Source organism: Mustela erminea, chromosome 17 (assembly GCF_009829155.1).
Source record: "Mustela erminea isolate mMusErm1 chromosome 17, mMusErm1.Pri, whole genome shotgun sequence".
NCBI lineage: Eukaryota > Metazoa > Chordata > Mammalia > Carnivora > Mustelidae > Mustela > Mustela erminea.
Window position 1 is genome coordinate 30,656,920 of NC_045630.1, and position 25,794 is coordinate 30,682,713.

Genomic DNA, 25,794 nt, shown 5'->3' on the forward strand with positions numbered 1-25,794 from the left:
GAGAGAGAGAGAAACATTTTTAAAATAGGACACAGTAGTTTACCCTGAGTGGAAAATGGAAGAGAAATGAATCATGATTGTACTTATAAAATTCAAAGTCGTTCCTGAGAGAGAGCAGTAAGCCCTAAAGTTACAAGCAACCAACTCACGAATGTCCTGTGAAAAAGAGCCGTTGGTTTCACACCGTGTCCTTCCTGTTTGTTGCTGAGGATGAGAGGCCACAGCCTGGGCAGCTAATGGCAGGCACGCTCAGATCTAACCATCGGCTGCTTCTCCTTGAAGGCATATGGTGCGTTTTTGCTGAGTCAGCCCCATTTTCCCAATACGGCGAATTTATTTTTCCCAACACACACGCACACTTTTCAAGAACCTCTTCTTCCTCTTTCCTCTCGCGCAACTTGTGCTCCATTCCTGCAGGAAATTGCCCCTCCCTTTGCCTTCCTCTGTTTCCATGTGTGAGCCAAGGAAATGTGAGCCCAGTCACGGTCACCATGCAAAAGGGCCAGAGGCTGTCCATACAAGGAGGAAGGAAGGGCCGACATTTGGAAGTGAGATTTAATGTCCTGAAGAACCCCCAGCCTCAATCTGGAAGCCTGAGGGAGGACCCACGTCGCCCTGCAGATTCTCTACCATGGCGCTGATCTATACGTTCATCCTCCTTAATTAATCCTATTTTCCCACAGGCAGCATCATTCAGTAAAAATGAAAACCTTCCTTAATTTCAGGCATGAGAGATTAAATTACTTACATCAGTGCTGAGTATGCTCTTATACTGTTGCAAGGGAAATGGGTTTGGTTTTTTTGGGTATTTTTTTTTTACAAATTTTTCTTGCAAATCTACAACATGGCATCAATACTATGAAGTTCAAATGGCTTTCGTGGGCCAGCTTGGGAACCCAGCTGCACTTATAATGGCATTTTTATGAGAAAGTGCATTAGACCCTCAAGCAAACAGACTTTCAGGCTGATTTCCGGAAGATGCGTTTTTTCGAAGTTGAACACTGTTTAACGCCTAATAAAATATTCTAATGAGAAATATGAAGTTATATAATTATTTTAAGTATAGTAACGGAGAATTCCAACACGCATGTTTAACGCATGAGACTTCCTTTTCTCACCCCTTAATTGGTTCTGGGAAGCAGCCAGTTCTTTCTTTGTTGTTCTAAAGCTGTCGCTATGAATTCTGCTAGCTCACAGGGTGGAAAAAAGACAAGCTGGAGGTATGAGTTCTGCCGCATGAGTCTTCTAACTATATTTATTAATGCTCCTTAAATTATCCTCAAGGCTGGGCGTCTCGCTCAATTTAGAGCATCTCCTCACTTGGTTTTAGCAGCGCGGTCCTACTTCTGTTGTTCACACAGCCAGATGCAGCTGCATTTATTTACATTTTTTAAATGAATGAAACTCACAGCTTGTTGACACACCGGAGAGTCTCAAAGTGCCCCATTTACAGCCATCCTCCCCACGACATCCGCAGGGAGCGGGGGCGGCGGGGGCAGAATTAGCCCCACTTTGCAGCAGAGCTGATTTTCAAGAGAAAGGCTCGAGTGGAAAGGAAGGTTTTCGAAAGCCTTAATTCAGGAGTGACACAGAATAAACTATTTTGGTTGCATTTCAAGTTTCCAACTGAAATTCCAAGTCGAGGCCAGGAGACAAAAACCAGAGGAGCACAAGAGAAGGGAAATACAGCTGCATTTCTGTTGTAGACTCGAGAAGGCTACCCCCCTCCCCCACCCAACCCGATTCTCCAGTTTCCAACTTCCGCCTACCGAGAAGGAAGCAGAAATCCTGCAGCCATGACACGCCCGTTTGCCCGTGGAGGCCAGCCTCCTCACCGCCCCTCTGTGTGGTTTCGGTCGTCTTCGAGCACTGGCTGGTGTGTTCTGAGAGCACAGGGCATAGAAGTGAATAAACGCAGCAGCGCCTCTGGAGCAGCTCACAATCTGGAGGGAAAGCAAGCAAGCATATACAGCATATTTGACTCTAGTAGAAGAGAGAGCAGAACAGTAAGGAAAGGCAAAGTGGGGACTGACGAATTCCAAGTGTGTGGCTTAGGGAAAGCCACCTGGAGAGGTGGGTCTGAGTGGAAGTGAAGAGGATCCCGCAGATAGCCAAGCGAAAACACAGAGGCAGGAATGGCACAGGTACCTTGTGGCGAGTGTCCGGGACATAGACACAGCAGGCAAGGAAGCTGGAAAGGCGGGTTGGGGCTGTACCCTTGAGGGTCTTGAGGCCACAACCAGGAGTTGAACCAGATACTTTGGGCAAGGAGAGCCACTGAAGATTTTGAGGGAGTAAAACAGTCTGACCTGTGTCATAAGAAGACCATTCATGTGACAATGAAGAAAATGGGCTGGAAATCTGACTGTCAAGAAGCTATGGAGATATCCAGAGTACAGTTCATAAGGACATGAGATAGAGCAGAACCATGGCCTTGGATTGGGGAGCTCAGAAGAAGAAAGCACAAGAGGTGGCAATTGATTACTTGGACGTCAAGAGGCAGTAGAGGCTAGAGAGAGCAGGGAACCAGTGGGGGAAGCTGGCCAAGCCCCCAGCCCCAGTGACAACAACGGTAGAAGTCCCAGGAGCCACGAGTCACAGAGAAGACACCGTCCAAGATATGGTGAGAGTGAGTTATGTTCCCGGGAGCTAACCAAGGGGCATGGGGTTTAAAAATTCCCCCAAACCAAAGCTCTTTGAGATGCCCACTGCTGTTCCTCTGGCCACACCAGAAAAGAAGCTTAGGGATGGGTCACGGCCCTTAGCTCCCCTCCACACACTTGCTCATAAATGATTCAGGACATACACCTCCTCTCCACCACTCAGTCAAGGGGCAGACAACTCCCATGTCGGAGAGACTCTCTCGGAATGAATTAAGAACAGAACAAATTCAGGAGTTTGGCAAAGCTGAGGCTGAAGACCTCCCCTCAATTATTGTGTCTGATTTTTGTCCTTAGATCTGCTCTTCTCCGTGCCCCAGATTCCCTGCTGTCAGTGGAGGGACCAAGTTCCTTACGCGACTTACGGAAGATGCTGACGCTGAGCAGTCATTCCCAGCCCATCGGGACAGCTGAAATTGTTCGGGCATCTCCCTGAACCCCAGAGTAGACGGCAGTGATTGTTGCTGTAACTGCTGTTGTACGAGCCGTGCATTTACGGTGCTTTAGCTCAAGAGCACTTTCTCACATGCTGGCTCATTCATGTCTCCCCACAACCCTGTGAGGAAGGCATTATTTTGCTCTCCCTAATTCTCACACTCAGAAACCCCTTGCACCTCTCTCTTGGGACTGAGTCCAGCCCATCTTTCCAGGTCTTTCTCCAGCCTGTTCTCTCTCCTGCCTGAAGCCCAGCTCACCTGTTTCCCCTGGCTCATGATTCCTGCCTCCAACCATGCCCCTGGTCAGGATTTTCCTCTGGCAATCCTTGCCTTTGAGCCAACAAGACCACAATGATCTGCCCCATTTTTGTAAGGTTGCTCTCCCTCCATCTCTGCCCTGTGACCCTTGAGCATTCGCAGAGTCTACATGACAAAGAGTCCACCATATGTGCCACGTTCTGGTGGCCTCCACCAACAGAACTGTGTTCTCCTCCCGTCCGCCAGCCAGGGGTGTGAAATCGAGGTGTCAGTAGGGTTGTGTCCTGAAGGAACAGAGATCCATCCTGGCCTCTTCTGGCCACTGGTATTTGTTGGCTTGAGCTGCAGTGCATGGGTGTCCATGCCTGTTGTCACGTGGCCTTCTCTGTGTGTGTCTCTGCTATCCCGTGGCACGTGGAATCACCTCTTCTTACAAGGACACCAGTCATGCTGAATTAAGGCCCAGACTGGTGACCCTGTCTTAACTCTATCACATCTACAAAGAGTCTATTTCCAGATAAGGTCCCATTCTTTGGTCCTAGGGGCTGGGATTTCAACGTTATCTTTCTGGGGCGCACAGTTTGACCAATAGCAGATGTGTTCCGAAGCACAGGCTTTCAGGTGTCTCTGTTTGCCTCATTTCTGAGAAGGCTGAATCCCCAAAGCATGTGAGGACCTGCCAGCACAGCAGCCGTGCCTGCCACCGAGGGATCTGCACGGGGAATTCTGAAGAAACCAGCCTCCCGGACCTTTCCGTTGCAGATTCTCTCCTATCTGGGGGGCAAAATCCCAACCTCTCTAATAGCTGTGAGAAGGTGAGAAACGTGACAGATCATGTCTGTGCGAGGCTTCACAAGGCTCAGGGGGAGGACAATGCCTACAGTGATGACGAGTTGTCATGGAAGCTGTATTTAGCCTCTGTCATTCCAGAAGATGACACCACACTCATGCTGCTCTTAACGCTGGCCTTTTCCAGGTCTGCTCTTTTTTTTTTTTTTTTAAGCTTAATTTTTTTTTAATTTTTTATTTTTTTATAAACATTTATTTTTATCCCCAGGGGTACAGGTCTGTGAATCGCCAGGTTTACACACTTCACAGCACTCACCAAAGCACATACCCTCCCCAATGTCCATAACCCCACCCCCCTTCTCCCAACCCCCCTCCCCCCAGCAACCCTCAGTTTGTTTTGTGAGATTAAGAGTCACTTATGGTTTGTCTCCCTCCCAATCCCATCTTGTTTCATTGATTCTTCTCCTACCCACTTAAGCCCCCGTGTTGCATCACCACTTCCTCATATCAGGGAGATCATATGACAGTTGTCTTTCTCCGCTTGACTTATTTCGCTAAGCATGATACGCTCTAGTTCCATCCATGTTGTCGCAAATGGCAAGATTTCATTTCTTTTGATGGCTGCATAGTATTCCATTGTGTATATATACCACATCTTCTTGATCCATTCATCTGTTGATGGACGTCCAGGTTCTTTCCATAGTTTGGCTATTGTGGACATTGCTGCTATAAATATTCGGGTGCACGTCCCCCTTCGGATCACTACGTTTGTATCTTTAGGGTAAATACCCAGTAGTGCAATTGCTGGGTCATAGGGCAGTTCTATTTTCAACATTTTGAGGAACCTCCATGCTGTTTTCCAGAGTGGTTGCACCAGCTTGCATTCCCACCAACAGTGTAGGAGGGTTCCCCTTTCTCCGCATCCTCACCAGCATCTGTCATTTCCTGACTTGTTGATTTTAGCTATTCTGACTGGTGTGAGGAGATATCTCATTGTGGTTTTGATCTGTATTTCCCTGATGCCAAGTGATATGGAGCACTTTTTCATGTGTCTCTTGGCCATCTGGATGTCTTCTTTGCAGAAATGTCTGTTCATGTCCTCTGCCCATTTCTTGATTGGATTATTTGTTCTTTGGGTGTTGAGTTTGCTAAGTTCTTTATAGATTTTGGACACTAGTCCTTTATCTGATATGTCGTTTGCAAATATCTTCTCCCATTCTGTCAGTTGTCTTTTGATTTTGTTAACTGTTTCCTTTGCTGTGCAAAAGCTTTTGATCTTTATGAAATCCCAATAGTTCATTTTCTGCTTCCCTTGCCTTTGGCGATGTTCCTAGGAAGATGTTGCTGCGGCTGAGGTCAAAGAGGTTGCTGCCTGTGTTCTCCTCAAGGATTTTGATGGATTCCTTTCTCACATTGAGGTCCTTCCTCCATTTTGAGTCTACTTTCATGTGTGGTGTAAGGAAATGGTCCAATTTCATTTTTCTGCATGTGGCTGTCCAATTTTCCCAACACCATTTATTGAAGAGGCTGTCTTTTTTCCATTGGACATTCTTTCCTGCTTTGTCGAAGATTAGTCAGGTCTGCTCTCTTGAGTCCGCTACTGCTTCTAAAGACTTCGATGCAGGAAAACTCATCTCTGGTCTGAGACCGCAGAGACTTGTTACTTGGGTATTCCAAGCCGGCAACTGGTATTTTTAACAGTCTTTTTTTTTTTTTTTTTTTATAGAATCAAGGGATGAAATCTGGTGACATCTCTAGACAGATTGAAGATCTAAAATTCCTAAATCTCCAACTCTAAGCTGTAACTCTCTACTGCCTGGCCTCATCAAATCAATTCAGCATTTCAGTTAATGAGCCCTACACCCCCCCCCTTGCCCCCACAGAGACAAACCGTCCTGACTCCTCCATGGGCACATGAGATCCTCGGTCACCCGGTTTAACTGTGCCCACACCTCAGATCCAATCCCATGTCACTCGTCTGTTTATTCATTCAACGAGTAATAATGAACCTCCTACTATCGGCCTAGCAGGTATACCTGGGAATGGCACCTTGTTAGGAAATGGGATCTCTCCAGGTGGGATAGAGTTAAGCGGAAGTCATACTGAATTAGGGTGGGCCCTAATCCCAACTGACTGGTGTCCTTATCAGAAAAGAAGAGTCAGATCAGACACCGCAGAACACACCTGACAACGGGAAGGCAGGACCACAGCAAGATGCCTGCACGTGAGGAGACACGCCTGGGACGGTCGGCAACACCTAGCGCTCAGAGGAAGGCATCAGACAGGTTCTCCCCAGGAGCCCGTGTGGCCCTGCCAACACCTTGACTTTGGACTTCTACCTCCAGAACCAGGAGAGAATTTCTGTGGTGTTAAGCCACCCAGCTTGGGTATTTGCTAGGGCACAGGAAGCAAACAGCAGGTGAACCCCTTGGTGAGGGCAGATGAGGGCCCATTTCTCCCCTAATACTTTAATCTCTATCCCAACTCTGTGACTTTGCAAGAGCATCTCCCTCCATTTGGAATGTCCTCTTCTCTACTCTTCTATCTGGAAATTGGTGAGATCTAACCTTTGCTCGGAACCTAAGTCAGGTCCTTGAAGTTCCCTGGATGATTCCAGCCCATGTAAAGCTCCCCTGGATAGGCTAGGATCATATTCACTATGCAATAATACCGCATAGTCCTTAATTATTCCCTGTGCTTCCACCACTTATGATCTACGTATCTTCCTGAGCCTCAACTCTCTCCTCTGTACTTGAGAATAATGGCACTCAATGCCCAAGGTGTTTGCAATGATCACATTAGATGTTCGACTGAGTCCCCTAAAACCGCGAAACAGTGCGCCGAGTACCTGTGAAGTCTCCCGCAGGGCGCTCGGCATACAACAGGTACAATTTGGTGGTGGTATTCCTGTTCCTCCTATTATTACTGGCTCAAGTATGTTAGTTTTATCTCCAAAACCAGGTCATTTGAGAGGTTTTAAAAACACAAATACTTCTCTTCTCTGCCTCTGTGACCAGGATAGGTGGATTCCAGTCCATTTAATTTAGCAAGCCATAACTCTATAAACACTGCCTGTTGACCTTGGGCTCCAGGCTAGACATCAGGCCCAGACAGAGTCCGAGTCTCACCCCACCTCTGCTGCCACCACCCAGGTAAGAGGCTCTGTCCCCTCTCTCCCAGACAACTGCCTGCCCACTCCCAGCACAGCAGGCAGGGGGACCCTTCTAACTTGTCATGCCATGTCACTCCTCCTCCTTGGATCTTCCATCGGTTCCCATTTCCGAGGAAGATCCGAAGCCCTTACAGCTGTCCCAGATGCTCTGTGCTCAGATCTCTTCTGGTCTGTCTGAGCTTCCCTCCAGCTGCAGCCACAGAGCCTCTGTCTGCATGTTCCCCACTCAGAGGTGCTCACCCAGGGCCCTGGCCACTGCTCCTACAGGAGACACTGTTCGTGTCCATGCCAGTCTGTGGTCCCAACCCCAATACCCTCGTCCACTCAGTCTTCCTGAAACATACCTTAAAATCACACGTTCTCATCTTGTGTCTACTCTTGGTTGTGTGACATCCTCCCCCACTTTCCCTTATAGGCCCCAGGAACGAGTTTCTTTGCCTTTTTCATTCTGCTGCCCAAGTACCTTTGGCACACAGTGGGCAACAGGCGTTTGTAGAGGGAATGAACTCCTTCTCCCCCAGTGGGCTTTAACCGCTCTTTTGGTTTCATTTACGCCGAACCCTCTCCCTGCTGCCCCTCAGTCATCTGATCATCTCCCCATCCAAACCTCACATGTGTATTCTCCTCAGTGTGGCTAAAAGAATACTTGGAAATTTTCATTCGGATCAATGTCACACTCCTGCTAAAAATCCTCCAACTGTTTCTCGTTACTTTCAGGATAAAAACCAAAGTTCTCACTTGGCCTTTACAAACTGGTCCGAACCCACCTTCAGGTCTACACTCCTCTCTTTACTCCCTCAGCTGGACTGGACTCTCAGTTCTTCCAAAGTACCACATTCCACCTGGAGCTTGGCTAATATCCACTCTCTCTACAAAGCCCTAACAGATTCCCCGGGAGTGGGTCTTCCTGTTTTGGACCCCATGCCGCCTGACGCAGCATGGCACATCTCTTCCCCAACATTCAGTAGAGCAGAGAGTGACATTTCATTCCCGTCTTCCCTGCGAGGCCCCAGGATGCACGAGGGCGGGATCCACCCCCACCTTATTCCCCACTGTACCCCCACGACTAGATCAGAGCTTGGCATAGAGTAGACATTTAGTAAGCGCTTATTAAACTAATGGGGAAACCGCTGTGCCTGCGAGGGGGGTGCTCTCTCCACCTCCACTCCTGCTACCCTCAGTCTTCCTCCCTGCTCTCTGAAAATCATCTTCATAAGAAGAAGGAAATGGAAGCCAGAGGCCTGCCCCCTCCAGGTATACAGAGGAGAATGTGTTTGCCCAGAGGGAGAGAGCAGCAGGCGAAGGGCTCCCCGGGGACGCATGCCAGGTTGCCGGGAGGTCAAAATTGCAGCTGAAGAGCTGTGTGGTGTTCAGTGTGTCCCACCCTCCCGGCTCCGCTCTGCTTGTCTGTGAAGTATGGATAACAACCCCTGCTTCAGGGGCTGGCAGTGTTAGGTGAGATGCTGAATGTGAAGCGGATTCATAGGCTTTAACACCTGTAACACACACTCGTTAACACTGGTAACAGTGACCTTGTGAATCCTTACATCGGACTGAATAACAGTTGTGCTCGGGAACAGAGGCATAGGTAGAAACTTCGGCAACTAAGTAAAACGATGTGTAAATGATCATTCATGGGACCGGATTGTGCCTGGCATCTCCCCTCCTCTCCCTGTGCCCCGCCTTCCTCCCTGAATGACCTCACTCCGGGCTGTGGATGACTGCTGAGGATGGGCTTGGCAGAAACTGCCGGAGCTCCAGACAAGCCGAGGGGCCCCAGCAGAGGGACTGCTTTTTGTGGACACACAGGTGCCCGGCATCGCCAGGCTGGCTCCCCTCCGTGGGTCTGCAGGCTGCTCTGGCTAAAAGAGTCTCAGTCCCACACCCACATTAGCATGTAGAAATTCAGGACTGCACCTCTAAGTCCTCATAAAGCCCATCACGTCTGGAAGGGCATGAAGGTAGGGTCTTTATCAGAAAAAAAAAAAGGGGGGGGCTTACTTTGTGCAGATTAGGCATAACTACAGAGTTAAAAGGACACTTTCTTCTCCACCATGGAGTCCCTTCTCGGCACACACACAGAGCACTCCTTGGATGGGCACTGGGAGGTCATCTTGCCTCTCTGCTCCTCCCTCCTGGGCTGTGGAGTCCCCTCTGTCCTCTTCCAGCAAGTGTCCTTCACCATGTCCAACCTTCCCCTTGCACGGCAGCGAAGTCCACAGAGGTCCTGTGTGAACCTGGATGAGGCCCAAGGTCCTTCTAATCACTCAGGGTGAAAACAACCATTTCTTCTTGCAAATATCGGGCACGTTGATAGCTCTCTTGCCTTCTTGCAAGTCCCTGGCCTGATACAATGGAACAATAATTATGCATCCCTCTTCTGTTCATAGCTAAATTGGGTTCCTCTGCCATTCTTTCTTCTGCATTCTTACTTTCTTGTAAAAATGCTAATATATAAACACCGGCAAGTTGACACAGACTGATGTGTGAACGTGGAAACACTGGGTTTCTCTGTGCCAGCAAGCGACGATCATCGGTGACCATCGGATCTCAGCATTAAAACAAGCCAAGTAAGAACAAAACTTTGAAATAAAACACACCGGTGAGCAACATTCAAAAGGATGGGATTCTCCAGACCCCTCCTGCTCTCCCATCTGGGCGGGAGTTGGGGGGCTGCCTGGAGTTCCCATCTCCCGCCCGCACCAGGTATGCACACCACCAGGCAAGAGACAGCAGCAGTCTGTCTCCTTGGGACCCAGGGACAAGGGCTCTCAGGAGGGAGCAAAGAACCTCAGAATTCTCCAAACCTCGTCTCCAAGCCACCTGCTGGCATCCTGGGTGACCATGAACTACGTGGGCAGTCTCTAAGATGCAGGGTATTTGGGACGTGACCCACATGTGACAACATCAAATACATTAGTACCATTTCTAGGTTTCAGCTGGTTCTTTTTTAAAAACAATTTTTGTCTCCATATTCTGCTCATAAAATATGTAATCAAGTTGAAATATAATACGTAATCATTATGGAACATTTGGAAATACAAAGGAGCAAGATCCAAATCACCTATAATTTTATGACATAAAGGAAACCACTATTTACACAGGGCATTTCCTGTTAGCCGTGTGTGCATGTGTGATGTGTGTGTACATGTGTGTGCATGTGTGTATATGTGTACCTGTGTGAGTACATGTGTGCATGTGTGTGGTTTGTGCACATGCATGTGTGCATGAATGTGTGGTGTGTGTGCATTGTGCATATGTGATGTGTGTGCGTGTATGTGTTGTGTGCATGGGTGTACATGTATGTGTGTGCATGAATATGCAGTGTGTGGTGTGTGTACATGTGCACACATGCGCACAGTATGTGTGTGTGGTACATGTGTGTGAATGTGTGGTGTGCGCATGCACATGTGGTATGTGTGCATCTGTGTATATGTGGGGGGGATGTGCATTTGTATGTGTGTGTGTATGTGAATGTGCTTTGCGTGATATCCATGTAGATACAGATAAGTGTGTACACGTGTGTGTGCACACATATATCCATACATATAATTTTTTATAAACTCTATGTGTTATGACCTGTTTTCATTGCTTAACATTATATCAAGGTCAATTTTCTATGACTTTAAAAGTCTTTTCAGGAATCACTTGACATGAAATTCCCACTAACACACCGTCACAGGCCTGCAGGAAAAGCGTTCCTAAAAGTAGTGCTCTGGCCCGAGTGGCTACTAGCAAGGTGCCCACCAGGCTCTCCTGTGTCCACCCCTGTCTCAGCAGAATCGTCCCCTCTCCTGGGGCTTGCTGCCTCCGTGATAGCCATCAGGCAGAGTCCACAGTTGTACCCAACAGCCGTTTCGCACGTGCTCTTGTGACACCAGGACAGCCAAGTCTCCTCCTGGAAGAAATGGTACTTTCTTTCTGTCAGGATTAGGGAGTCGTATCAGGGGCTCACACAACTCCTGGAACAGATGACAGGGAGTAAGTGCCACCGGGACTTACGGGAACAGCAGGGCCAAGCCCCTCCTGGCCACTGCCACCACAGGCACATACCCCAGGGCAGGTCCGCGCTGACTCGTGTCGCCTCCTTCCAGGCTCCTGCCCCAGGGGCAGCATCGACATGCACACAGCCAGCTTGCAAGCTCATCAGGCTTTATGAGTACCCACTTTGGTCTACACTGTACCCAGTGCCAATTTGGTGGGACGATAAAACACAAGCACTCATGAGAGAACAGGAGAGCAGAGGTAACCATGGCAATGGGAAGTACTGTGCCCCCAGTCTGTCTCTCCATGGCCCCAGGCACCTGACCACACCTCAGTGGCAGCCTGGAGCTCGGGCAGACCCTTCAAATGGTCTGGAGCAGCACAAATCCCACCCCCGGATATGGCAGGGCTCCCCACTGTCCCCCATCTCCTGTGCCTTGCCAGTTTCTGGTGATTCTGCTCCTGTTCTGGTACATCTTGGACTCACCTTCTAGCACCTTCCACCTAGGAACCATCCTTTTACTCAATCCCACATTTTTACCCCCCATTCCTCAGCCTGGATCTGCAGCCCCAAAACCCCACCCCCCCAAACACCACTGGTCTTCTAGTCTTCCAATATGCCATGCCAGCCTAGATCTATCTAATGCTGATGGCGGCCAAGCCGCTACCTTCACCCCTCCTCCATGGCGGGAACGTGCTGGTGACATGTGTGCGTGCAGAGCAGAACGTGCTGCCATCGCCGTGATGTGTATGCACCATGCACTGACTCAGCTCCAGGTTTGTGAGGACACACTGGCTATCGAGGGTGGGGCATCCATCCTCAGGGGGGCAGGGGGTAACGGGACGAGACAATGTGCAGTGAGACAAGTCCTCTTGGGCTTTGGAAGTCAAACAAAAGCATGCATTTGATGAGGCCTTCCCTTTACTATGTGAAGTTCTGACCATCGGGTGTTTCAGGAAAGGCTGCTGTCCTCTCATTTACTGAAAGAGAGCTATTGCACGTCAAATGTGCCCGAAGCTCATGGTCATGATTATGCATTTCTCATAGCTGAACGTGAGCACAAGCTTCTCAGCCACAAGTTTCAGGAACCTGACTCACGTGGCCTCAAGCAAAATAAAAGGGGTTTTTGTTTGGTTGGTTTTTATTTTTTGTTTTTTAGAGAGAGAGCACAAGCTAGGGCAGGGTAGGAAGGGGAAGAGGGGTAGAGAGATTGAGAGAGACAGAGAGAAAGAGAGAGAGAGAATCCCAAGTAGACTTCATACCCAGCACGGAGCCTGACACAGGGCTGGATCTCACAACCCCGAGATCATGACCTCAGCTGAAACCGAGTCAGATGCTTAAATGAGCCACCAAGTACCCCAAAATATTTGGTCCTTGGACTCATGCCACTAAGAAGTACAGATGTGTAATCATCTGTACTCGGACATGTAATCTGAGCATGGACGAGGACATCAAACCTGGTCTCTCCGTCTCCTGCCCTGTTTCCGACTTGCCCGGCTACATTTGAGCAGATGCCTCCCAAGGTGCCACTTCAGGCTTATGTCCCAGCACCCCAACCACTCTCTCCTCCTGGGGGGAATTCTCAAAGGCTCAGAAATGGAATCTCATGGCTGGGGAACTGGTCTGCATCTGGTGCCTACCCTTGAATCTACCACTGTGGCCAGGGAAGGGAACAAAGCACATGGAAGACAGTTCTCCAAAAGAAAATCAGAGCATGAGCACCATGAGAACAGGAAATTGGCATCCAAAGGCAACGATAAAAGGCACGCCATAATCCACCCCGTGGCCTCCTGCGATCTCCTTACATATGGCTTTCCATTCATACAATCTCAGCAAAATCCCTGTAACTATGCCACATACATCCCCAAACTAAATCACTCCCTCTCCAAACAACCTAAAATTACATCCTCTGTTTGTGTCCAACTCCAAGACCAGAGTCCCTGGGTCACACAGATTCCCCTCAGTAAGGGCTGGCTGCACCCGAGAGTTTGACAGAGTTCAATATTCCCGACACGTACAAGCACTCACGTGTACCAGAGTGGAGAGAAAACGGGATAATGCAGTAGCATTTCCCATTTGGCAATGAGCAGGGGAACAGCATAGATGATCAGCAGTCCTTTGCCAAATCCTGCCCCACTGGACGAGAATGCCAAGGATGCGTGCTCCCGCAGGCAATGAGGTTCCTCTCCAGCCCGCAGCCCTGCTTCCCTCTCCACGTGCGTCCCTTTGCCCCTTGTCCATTTCCACGTCCAGGGAGGATCCATTAGTGACCCTCTCTAGGTGGGGCAGGTTTGGGCATCAAGGGGCTGCCCAGCACAGGCTCTGTTAGCTGAGCTCGGATTTCTCTGGAAAAAGAACCCCTCAGAAGCCTCATATTTAGTACTCTGTCAGCCCATTTGCATTTAGTCATTTCATGGGATATTAACCAAAGCAAGAGAAGTTGTCCTTACTGCAAGCTCTGGCCTGGGAGTTCCATCTCCTAGCAACAGCCTGAGGGCTCTACCCTCCCCTCAGCTTGCCAGCCTCCCCCCCATACCTGCTGCCCAGCAGTGAAATTGGGAATAGACCTGCCTCCCGCCCGCAGCTCAGGGTGAGTGTTTGTTCATGGACCAGTGATTTGCACTCTCATCCCAGATCTCTCTTCCACAGTCCACGAGCCACCAGAGGGTTCTCAAAATGTTGTTGACAGACAGCGAAGTGTAGAAATCACACTCCTTGCAGCCCCGTGAAAATCACAAAGTTTGCACACCAGCGTCACCATCGCCAGGCCAAGAAACGACACTAGGATCCTCCCAGTCACCACCCTCCCTTCTGCCCAAGGGCTCCACTCCACCTACATTAGCCTACATTGGCCTTGTTTTGTATATAAGTGGAAATTTACAGTATGTATCCTTTTCTGTCAAGCTTCTTGCACTCACCTTGGACCTGTGAGCTCCATTCCTGTTGAACGTAGTAATAGTTGGCTTCTGTTCATTGGTGTATAGTGTTTTTGCACAGTGTACTGTTGATGGACATTTAGTCTTTCCAGTGTGGGACTGTCACAAACAACATCGCTAAAACCACACATGTACCCAGGAGTGGAATTGCTTAGATACACACACATTCAACTCTTCTCAGGAAATACTGCTCTGTTCTGCTAAGTCCCTGCTCATGTCCCACGAGCAGGGGGCAACTGCTCCAGCATGTGCTCCAGGGGCAAGGCCTGGGTTTCTCCCCAAAGGGATTCTGGTGGAAGATGTACTGAGGTCTCCTACTGCCACCATCGTGTTTTCCTGATGACAAGTGAGGCTGAGCATCTTTCCATGTTGATTTGCATATCCCCTCTTGTGAAATGTCCACTTTGCTATGGGACTGGTTATCTTCTCTTGTTTAGTTACAGGAGTTCCAGACATAAGGTGTTTGTGTGTTACATGGGCTATGGCATCTTGGGTCCTACAGCTCTTCACTCTGCAGTACAATCTTTGATGGCCAAGAGGACGAGTGGCCGTGGCTCCTTCGTTGGTTTGTCTTATCTTCTGCTCTGTTTCTGGTCTTCCTGCTTCTTCCAGAATGACCTTCATTGCAGGACAGAAAACTCGCTGCTTCCTGTCCTACAAAGCACAGCGTTACCTGGATCTCAGCTACCAACGGCAGAAAGGGCCTTTTTTAAACCAATGACAGATGTTTCTTCTTTTTCTCTCCCAAATAGACAAACTGAGAAAAGTTAATCTCTTTTTCATAGAAACTCACTGGGAACTTCCAGCAGGAAGTCACTGCTAGACACTAACTCCCAGCAGGAATCTTCCATGGCTCAGATGGGCTTACAGATGCAACAGAACACAGGGAATCATGAAGGGTGGTCTAACCAGGTCATGTAACCGAAGGGTCCAGGCAGAAGTCTGTCCAGCAATTTCATCTGGACCCGTCTCTCACCACCTTCCATTTCCCTCTCCTCCATGTTAGCTTCACTGATTCATTCGGCAGACAGCCAGCAGTCAGTCCGGCTGGCATGCTACCTTCTAAGACAACCCATGGTAAGGCAAACACGTCTCTTCCCAAAACTCAGACAGAAGTCTTGACACTGAACCCCACCACCTGGCCTGGATCACGTTCCCACGCTTAGAATGATGGGGGCAGAATCCTCGCCCACCACCCTCCACACCCGAAGGAAAGCTACGTGCATCCCTGAAAGAGGCAGAGTGGTTGTGGGGCAGGTGCAAACGAAGTCATTGACGAACTGGAAATGTGTTATTAACTTGTGGGGAATGCTATGACTTGCCCACCCCGGGTCCATTCCTGCTACCTCTTCTTCCCAGCTGGTGGAATCTCAATTTTGTTTGCTTGGCAATGTGCCTGGTGTCAGGGCATAAATCACCACATCAAAATTAATAAACATATTCTCTTTTAACATATTATTTCATGGATAGGATCATAACAAGCTCTGGTCAATAAGTGAGAGAGAAAATCTGCTGTAACATATGGCTTGGGGAAAGATTTTCCTTTCTGAAAGTAAGAGGGTTTGTACAGAGAGCCCACGTGCTATCCTGGCCCACTGCCAGCACCTGCCTCTGGGCACAGTTGTATGGGGACGTGATGGCTAGAGCTGTTGCAGCCACCTTGTGAACTGAGAGGGGAAGGCCAGGAGAAGAGCAGAAACGCCAAACCAGAGCCCTAATGTCCTAGAGCTACTGACCCAGCTTCAGGATGGCCATCCCTTGGCTGCTGGTTAGGATAACCATCTGCACAAAGCAGGCTGTCTTAGAGCTATACACATCCAAACTATTCCACTACACTCCACGGACACACAGGCAATTCTCCTCATGCAGCAGTGGCACATAAGGAACAAACAGGCTGTCAGTCAACCACCCTTTGCTGAGATCAAACTCTCTCTCATCAACCCATGGCATTCAAAGACAGGACTAAAAGAGGAAAAAGCCACAGATGCTCCTCCTGGCCCTGAATCTCTGTCACTCTTTCCCCTTCCTCTTGTATGAAGTTGAGCCTTACAAAATTGATGCCATTCAACCCATTCTAACCTACAAACAAGGCAATTTCATGTGGTTCCACCTAATGCAACCCTGTAACAAGTAGGGATGCCCTGCGACTCTGCATTAACAAGTGTAGGAGCAGAGACACTGTTCCCCTCCTTTCCCAGCGACGGTGGGAAAAGTTCTCCTAGTCATGGTGCAGAGGGGCTGTGACAGGTGCCACTGAGTCTGAGCACCCCTGGGAAGACAGCTTGCCGCTCATCAGCTGGGCGCACAGCCCTGGGCTCTGGGCACTCAAGACTAGCGATACCCAATAGAACTTCCCACTGTGACGCACATCTTCCATTCTGTGCCGGCCAGAAGGGGCGTCACTAGCCATGTGTGACTACTTGAGTCCCATGAGCACTTGAGCTGTGGCCTAGTATGAATGCAAAACTGAATTTTAATTGCATTTCATTTTAATTCCTTTCCATTTCCACTGCTGTACGCTGGCTTGCGGCAGTCATAGGGATAGTGCAGCTCTGGACTTGAATGACCGTCCCCACGGCCTCACTGAAATTGCAGCAACAGACCTTGAGGCTGTACCATCATTCCTGGTAAAAGCAACATCTTAGAGCAAATATGACCCAAGCTGCGGTGGGCGAAGGGCGTGATGACCAGGCTGAAGCCTGAGTGAGGTCTGGGTGGGGAGGCCCGAGTCAAGCGTGTGACGTTGCTCTGCGGTCGCTTGGTAGGGCTGGCACCTGCTACTGACCTGGGAATACTATACGGAAGCTGGAAAGCTGCCAAGCATCTTGGCTGATTTCGCCCCGGAAGCTGACCTTGGGGCAACCTAATATCGTCTCTCCAGTTTGGGCATCTACTGAAGGGTGAGGAGGAAGGCTGGTGGCCTTTTGGCTCGCAGTTTACCCACAAGCCTCCCAGCCTCCACTGGGTAGAACCAGCCCTGTCACCAGAAATGACAGTGTCTGGAACCATCTGGGGCGCGCTTGCCGACTCAGAGCACTGCCCGTTGCAGGACGGCTGGAAGCGCTAAGAAGCTCAGCAACCAACCTAAGGCTCTAAATGTCTCCCGCCCCCCAGCCAGGCACTGCTGGAAGTCCCTCGGAGATGAGCAAAATGAGCAAGACAAGGTCCCTCCATGCATGCACTTTACCTTCACACGGTCCTAAGAGGGCTCTTTGAGAACAATCGTTGGAACGATCCCACAAGGTCCAAGCCCATTTTGAACAAGGCACCCTGGCAGCTTCCCACTGAAAACTAAGTGCTTTTGGAGAAGAGCTCAGTGTTCCAAGTAGTTTGGCCTACACCCCAGTCCCATGCAGCCCTTTCCACATGGGAATCTGTCCTGAGCTCTCACAGCAGGCTTCGGGGAATCCTGAGAGAAGCCACATGCACGCGTCATGGCTAAGACAGAGGACATGTTGCTGGGCCGGACCCAGGAGCTGTGTGAAATGGAGAACACCCAGGGAGGCCGAGGAACTCCTGGAAGTCTCTTCATGATGAGAGCTCAGGACTCCAAAGCTCACTTCTGCTCCCTCCAGATTCTTCAAAATCATGCTTCTCAACTCCGATCACAAGACTCCAGGGACAAACGTCTCCACGACATACATAAGACTGCCCGTTTGTCCTGGGAAGAGTCCTGAAAAAAGACACCATCAGAATGGATCCAGAAGTAGGATTATGGGACTGCCCGACCTGCAAATGGACCACTGTGACTTCTTGGTCAGTTCATTCACCCACTCAACCAACATTAGTGCTTAGTGCCCAGAAATACGCTAAGTATTCAGGGAGTACAGAAATTAAACATACACCTGGTGCCTGAACTTGGGAAGCTTTTACAGCAGCTAGATTAACAAACAAATCACAACACGGGAGGCCAGCACTAGGAACAAGGCACACGGGGCCGGGGGCACAGCTGTGTGCCGAGAAGAGGCTTGTGGGCAGAGGGTGTCAGAGAAGCTTCTCCAGGGAGACGCAGCCTGAGCTGGGTCTTATAGATGCTCTGAAAATGGTGTGGGTTTTTGGTTTTTTGTTGTTTGGTTGTTGTTGTTGTTGTTTAAGATCTTATTTATTTGAGAGAGAGAGAGAGAGCCCATGCATGTGCGAGTGAGAGGATGCACAAGTGGGAGAGGGGCAGAGGGAGACGCAGGCTTTCCACTGAGCAAGGAGCCCAATACCAGACTTGATCCCACAACCCTGGGATCATGACCTGAGCCAAAGGCAGATGCTTAACCAACCCAGAGGCCCCTAAAAACTGCATGTTTTTTTTTTAATTTTATTTATTTGTTTGACAGATCACAAGTAGGCACAGAGGCAGGCAGAGAGAGAGAGAGAGGAGGAAGCAGGCTCCCCGCCGAGCAGGGAGCCCAAAAAAACTGCATGGCTTTAACTCTCACAACACATCAGAACCACCTGCGTCCACTCCAGACCAGTTAAATAAGAACCTTTGAAGGTCAAGCCCAGGCCTTGGCCCAGGGTTTTCTAAAAGTTTCCAGGTGGTTCGAATGTGCAGCCAGGGCTGTGATCCACTGTTCCTCCAGCTCCAGTGAGAGGCAAGTGGGGAGTCCCTAAGCAGTTGCATTCTCAGGTCAACTTGCCACCAACACACAATCCAAGCTAAAACAACCAGCAAGATGTAGTTCATATTTGTTACAATGAACTAGAAATAGACACAGTAATGAAAGCAAAACCCAGCATAATTCAGCTATGGATGACTTATGTGGGGAAATATGGCAGAAATCAAATGAGTCCAGAAACATCGAGCCCCTTCCTCTGGAGCGGATGCATCGCGATTAGAGGTACTTCGGCGTTAACCCTGACCTGAGCCTCACGTCGGGAATTAAGGCAGTACAGAGGCTGAGAAAGAACCAGAAGCCCTGACCCATCTCCATACACACCACAAGCCCCCACTCTCTGCCCCAAGAGGAGAAGTGACAGTCACACACACCCCGCAACAAAACACCTGTTGTTTCATGGGAGGGACAGCAAAGAAGGAATGAAGAAAGGGGCACGATGAAGTACAGTGAGACGTTAAGAGAAGGATCTGCATGTAACCCAGCACAGTCCTCTAGTTTCTACCAGGCATCTTTCCAAAAATGGAATTTGCCCGCCGGGGCGGCTGTGGATCATGCTGTTCCGCGCCCCTGCTCCTGTGGTGAGGGCCCCAGCTCGAGTGCCTGAGGGAGAGCAGGACAACAGTGCCAGGGAAGATCTAGAAGAGCCAGGACCTCAGGCCTTTGTGGGGAGCTCCCTCCTGAACAGGTGTTGGTCACACTCAGGTCACCCGCCCCCAACCCTAGCCGCTAACGGGCCTCCAAGAGGTACTTCCTACCCTGCTAGCTTCTCGGCCTGCCTCAAGCCAAGTGTGTCCAGTGAACCCTTGTGGCTGGGCTCTGACTAGCCCACTGCTCTTCTCGGCGACAGTGCCTGGTTGCAAATCACCCATTTGCCCATCTTATTCCCTGTGCTAGGCCTCCTCCATCTCTAGTCGATATGAAATTTACCTTTCTGGGGCTTGTCGTCTGCCTTGCAGTGTTCGTGTGGGCCACATCCTATCAGGGAGTCAAAATGCCCTCTCAGTGACATAAATTCAGAGACTCTGAATAAAAACATCGGCTAAGCCTCCCTTAGTCCTTATTACTTGCGGTAAAGACACGAGCAGCATTCTCGGATCGGTGAGGACGATACCACTGACACTCACAACGTTGTTCTGCTTTCTCTGTGTAAGTCACAAGCAAGAGCAAGCGATCAATGTCAGCAATGGTGCACATCCTCCAAGTCTGCAGGCTTCCACCCAAGTGTGTGTGGGACAGCGGGCTGGCTTCTAGCCCTCCCTCTCCCATTCGCTTGGCCCTGGGCGGGGTGTTCCCTCCGGGTGAAATGAGGCTCGTTCTCTCACCCTGCCTGGGTCGCCCAGTTACCACAGCAACTGCATGAGACAGACTGGGTCCGGGGACAGGCACCAGGTCCCTTGTGCAGCCTTATCCATAAATGTTTGTTAAAGTACTCACTGCAGCCAGAGGGCTGGGAAAGCCACTGGGCATTGTGCAGCACAGACCTTCCAGCTGCAGAGGGCACGGCAGTCGCCGGCCACCTCTGGGAGAGCCACCTCTGGGAGGGCACAGGTGGCCATGGCAGCCTCCTCGAGGGCAAATGCGTTTGCTTCCATCACAGGTACACACCTCCCTCAGGCTTACAGGTGATGACAGAGGCCAAATGCGTTTGCTCCCATCACAGGTGCACACCTCCCTCCGGCTTACAGGTGATGACAGAGGGCCGTCATCACGCCCTGCAGCCTGTGATGAGAGCTCTGGAGCATGTCCCTCAGCCCTTCCCAAGCCACCAGCGGCCCCACCGCAAGCAGTCAAGTCTGCTTCACTGGGGTGCCAGGATTTCTCCCTTGCAAACATTTGCTCCAAAACAGAAAACCAAGAACACACCTCCCATCAGAGAGACGTGCCCTAGCCGCTGAGCTACCAAATGCCAACCCAGGGAGATGAGTAAATCCTCGGGGGGCTGACAAAAGCCCTGCCCCAGCCTCATAGAAGCTCAGGGTCCAACTCCATGCACCCTAGTTTATGGGACAACTCAGCTAATAAGCTCCCAGCCTGTGGGCCCCCACACACCCCCATAGGCTAACACCCTGAGAACCAGGTATTCCTCCCCAGGAGCTCGGGTCTTTGGGGTCCTTGGGGTCTGTGGGGATAAAACTCCGTCAGCTTAAGAGAGCTATGAGGACTGAGGGAAGTCACTGAGATGCACACACGTGATGCCTGCCCCACATCTGCCCATCACAGTCGGCAGGTGCACCAGCTCTGGACCCCACATGGACTTCTGCCGTGGAAACAAGCCAGGCCGGGGGAGTGGAGAGAGTCATCGTGTTGCACAGCCGTGTCTCCTAAAAAACACAGAGGGGGCCCTGGACGGCCCCGCGAGGAGAAGACATGTCATCATAGCACTGTGGAGAGACAGAACCAGCAGGGACGTGTGGCGGTGGCAGAGGGTAGGCAAGCGGGCCGCAAGGTCCCCGGTCGGTGCAACCGTGCTCTGTCTGTGGCAGATGCCACACAGCCCATCAGCTTCTGCTGCGCAGGACCATGCTGCCATCCACGTGCCCAGGGACAGCTGTGGAGACAGGGCCAGGAGGCCCCACTCTCTGGGGTTGGGGGAGGGCTTGCACCCACCCAACCCAAAAGGCAGAAAGCCCAGGACTCTTCCTGGTGGCACCGTGGCTGTGAGGTAAGAATTTGCCGTTTGTGGCACTGAGCTGAGCTCTCAAAAGCAGCAATGAAGAGGATGCCACGGGTGCCCTTGAAGGGCACCATCTTGCAGAAGGAACCATGGATGTGGCCACAGGGTGGTAGGGTTTATAGCTGAATATGAAGCTGGAGAGATAAAGCAAGGTTGGACCATGAAGGGCTTGGTGTGCCGACCCAAAGTGCCTGCATCGTATGTCTACGTTTGTGACCTCTCGATCTGGGGGGCAGCAAGAGTTGATCCAGAGGGCGAAGGAGGAAAATACTAAAATTTCCATATGCAAGTATCCCCCTGCTTTTTAGAAGTGCACCATAAGCCGCTTTGCTGTTGCAGAGGACCTCCATTCGTACCTGTTCTTGCTAACTAAAAGACATCCAAAGAGGATTTTCACCTTTATGAAAAAAGTAAGAATGTAAATCGTGTTCGGCATCCCTTTTGCAGTGAGCTGTTACAGGGGCAGCGCCCAGAGCAGCGAGAGGGGGCCCCCAGCTCCTTCCCCAGGACCCACACTCAGCATCAGGCCACCAGAGCTGTGGACTGCGTCTCTGAGCATCAATTTGTTTTGTGCGTCCATCAGCCAGATGTGTAAGAAAAGCCTAACACAGGTTATTTTTCAGGTCTGGGAATGCTAAAAAAAAAAAATTTTCCCTGTAAATTGATGCTAATTGCTTCTTCTCTGTGCCATTTCAGCTTCCGGAAGTTTTCATACTCCACTTTCTGATATTGGGGGAAACCTGCAGTTATTTTTATATAATCAGACACAAAATAAATCAAGCTCTCTTAATATTTGCTGCAGGCAGTGCCTTCACCTGGTGCATGCATCAGCAATCCATCGTTGAGGCGTTGAGGGATCGGACCTCAGGTGACAGTGGTGACTTCCTCCCTGGGCTCTCCCTCCACACAGTGTGACCTACAACAGATGAGCCTTTGTAAATGAAATTACAGAGCAGATCTAGATGTTCACTAAACTAACCACCCAAAAAATGGGCAAAAGACTGAAAATTTTTTCTAAAAGTGAACCATAGGTTATATAATAAGGTAAGACAAAGTGAACAAGAAAAGCAGTTGTGGTGGGCGCTCAGTCAGCCACATCGTCGGGGAAACAGCGATAATATAATCAGATTTCACACGTCACCCGGAAAGTGTCCAAATTATCAAGACTATCTGAAATGCATCTTTACATCCGGTGTTGGGAACGAGAAACTGAATCTGAGCATCAGCGGCGCCTCAGATATTAGCTGAGGACAGTAATGAAACTGTTGCAATTAACAAGACATCTGAAAGTACCGTTCAGGTCATCTTCACCTTGTGTTTTCTGAATTTTTATGCATTCCTCATAACGAGCATAACGTACTGGCACCGTAACGTGCGTATGAAATTACACATGAACGAGCACACAGCTGCTGGCGTCCACACTCCGCACTCCCACCGCCGTGGGAGCCACTGCTCCGAGTGCTCAGAGCTGGCCCGGGGGCCCCATCTGGACCCCGTGCTTCCTGAGACTCTGTGGCTTTCATGGCCCGCCACAGAGCAAACCCTTCCAGAGGGAGGCCGAGCATGGCTGCCCTCATGGCTGAGTCAGAGACCACCAGAACCCCAAAGACCTCCAGGCCGGACTAGACTCTCCCTGGCCACGGCCACGGGCCCAGAAGGAAACATGCCCTGCTGAATTCCACGCTGCACTGCCTGGCCGCAGGGCCCTGACCTCCGCCCGCCCAGGAACCCCAACCACTTCAGGGCAGCTTTTGGTATCGGCTTCCAGAAGGAGGGAGTGGGGGTTGGTCTGTCTAACCATGAGCTGGGAATCCAACTGTGACTGCGGAAACGACCAGATCCCCGGAAAGAGAGTGAGGAACAGTCTGAGCCCCTGAGGCTCAGCCAGGCTCCGTCTTCCACCACAAGTGTGCGGGTTTGGCGCCCCCTGCTGTCCCCTTCCTGCCTGTGTCTGCGTCCTGGGTCCTCTGTGTCCCCGTGTTCTGTGTCCAGTATTTCCCATGTTCTGCCAGAAACAGACGTCCCAATCATGGTGGGTTGTTCGGGAGGTGGGGGAGGGAGGAGGGGGAACTGCAAACTGAGCATTTAGCAGTGGAATGAGGGCACAACATTGCAAAAATGCCCCCAAATCATCAGCCATGTCATATCCGAGATTTAAGAGCATAGAGGGCACTAAGGTGGTTCCGCGCCCCTCCCTCCCTGCGACACTGGGTTACTATGCGGCTCGAAGAGAGGCTGGAGAGCCTGGTGAGTGTCCTTGGCTCAACTGTCCCCTTGCCGCCCCAGGTGTGCTGGCCCTTGCGTCGGTCTGCACTGAGGTGGGAGTGGGGCTCGGGCATTTCGATCTTTCCAGAACAACTACTTAGCTTCTACAGTGAGCCAGGAGGCATTGTCAACAATACAGAGGGTATTTAATACAGGCTGGGGTAGGTGCCCTGCTCTCAAAGGGCTTTCCACCCTTTTCCAATAGGGTGAAAAATGGTTGAATCATACCAATTCCTTTATTGACCCAACCCTTTTAGCCTTATCTCCAATGGCAACAGTGAAGTAGACTAACCAATGTCAGATTATAGTGGGGAAACTGAGGCTCGGAGGCCAGAAGACCCAGCCCAGAGGTGGCGAGGTCCACCTGACCCCAGACTCTATGCTCTGTGCACCCATGTCCTTCTGTTCTGTTGTACGCAGGGGTAGCAGCAGCCACCTGTGGCTGCACGTAGGCACATATCCATGACAGTTTCACCTCGGCGGCTACAGGAAGGTAAGCAGCAGGATGGGGGGGGGGGCATACAAATATTTTCTTTCCTTTATTTTAAAAAACTTTTGGGTCATGTGGGTGGCTCAGGCGGTGAAGCGTCTGCCTTCGGCTCAAGTCATGGTCCTGGGGTCCTGAGATTGAGCCCCGCATCGGGCTCCTTGCTCCATGGGGAGTCTGCTTCTCTCTCTCCCTGTGCTGCTCCCCCTGCTTGTGCTCTCTCTCTCAAATAAATTTTAAAAAATCTTTAAAAAAATGTTAAAAAACAAAGTTTTAAAGCCACATGTAACTCATGAGACATTGTTAAATAAAAATATTTTCAAATGCTTAAAAATTAATTATATTCAATTAATACAATTAATTAAATTTAATTAAAATTAATTAACCATTCTGGTTGGGGGTACATGGCTGTTCAGCTCCACATTCTCCAGACAGCTCCATATTTTTTTAAATGTTTTCTAGGGGAGCCTGGGTGGCTCAGTGGGTTAAAGCCTCTGCCTTCGGCTCAGGTCATGATCCCAGGGACCTGGGATCAAGCCCTGCATCGGGCTTTCCAGTCAGCAGGGAGCCTGCTTCCTCCTCTCTCTCTCTCTCTCTCTGCCTGCCTCTCTGCCTACTTGTGATCTCTGTCTGTCAAATAAATAAATAAATAAATAAATAAATAAATAAATAAATGTTTTAAAAATAATAATAATAAAATAAAATAATAAAAGTGTTTCCTAACTAATATTTTTAAAGAGGAAGGAAAAGAAACTGAAAGGAAGTAAGTATCCTCTGAGAATCCAAATTTGAAATCATGGACCTAGTCTATCCGCTTAGCAATCATGCGTGAGTGTGACTCTAAAGACCGAGGCTCGGTCCTCATGGAGAAGACCCAGCTGTATACACAGGGTTTCACCTGGGGACCTCTGGGCATGTTGCAAACAGGAATTAATTGCTCCTCCTGTCACCTCCTGAAAGAGGAGTGCTTCACACACTGTTAAACCGCGTCTGGGGAAGGCACAGCGTGGATGGGGACTGGAGGCCCCGGGCAGGACTACAGCTGTGACCATGACCTTGTCCCCCCACCACTCCCCGCGCTGAGATGTGCCACGCCTTTAATGGGCAGTTCCTGCAAAGAACAGCCTCCTGTCTTCACACGAAGCCCCATCTGAAAATATCCTTCCACATATAAATAGAGCTCTTTTTCAGGGACAACCCAAACCACATCCTCTGGCTTTTATTTTACATAATCAGCCAGGATTTTCCAAGCTCTGGGCCTCCTTCCCTGGGTCCCCTCCCCTCAGCAGACGCGGCCCGGGAGGAGCAGGGACACCTGTCAGCAGCAGCTCCAGAACTCCCCAGACTATGGGTCCTGACACCCAACTCCTCCACTGCAACACTCCCTGCCCACCTGCCTCTCATGGCACCTGGGGCCAGCGACCCGAAGAGACTCTAACAGGGTTCTCCTTGGTCATCCCCCTCACTCCCTGGCCTCCCTCCAGACTGATTGATTGTCTTCTGCAGTAATCCTAGAACATA

At 50.2% G+C, this 25,794-nt stretch overlaps 1 long non-coding RNA gene across 3 annotated transcripts in view; it reads right to left on the reverse strand.

Moving 5' to 3' along the window:
* The window catches only part of LOC116576648, a 70,261-nt gene that overhangs the window by 11,219 nt on the left and 33,248 nt on the right, over positions 1-25,794 (reverse strand). For 2 of the 3 annotated variants that reach the window (XR_004280240.1, XR_004280241.1), the window contains 4 exons: positions 22,337-22,437; positions 21,037-21,189; positions 17,425-17,910; positions 150-1,943 (listed from right to left, as the gene is read on the reverse strand). This is a non-coding gene — a long non-coding RNA (uncharacterized LOC116576648). The remainder of the gene's footprint in view (positions 1-149; positions 1,944-17,424; positions 17,911-21,036; positions 21,190-22,336; positions 22,438-25,794) is intronic. The other variant, XR_004280242.1, reaches the window with a different exon arrangement.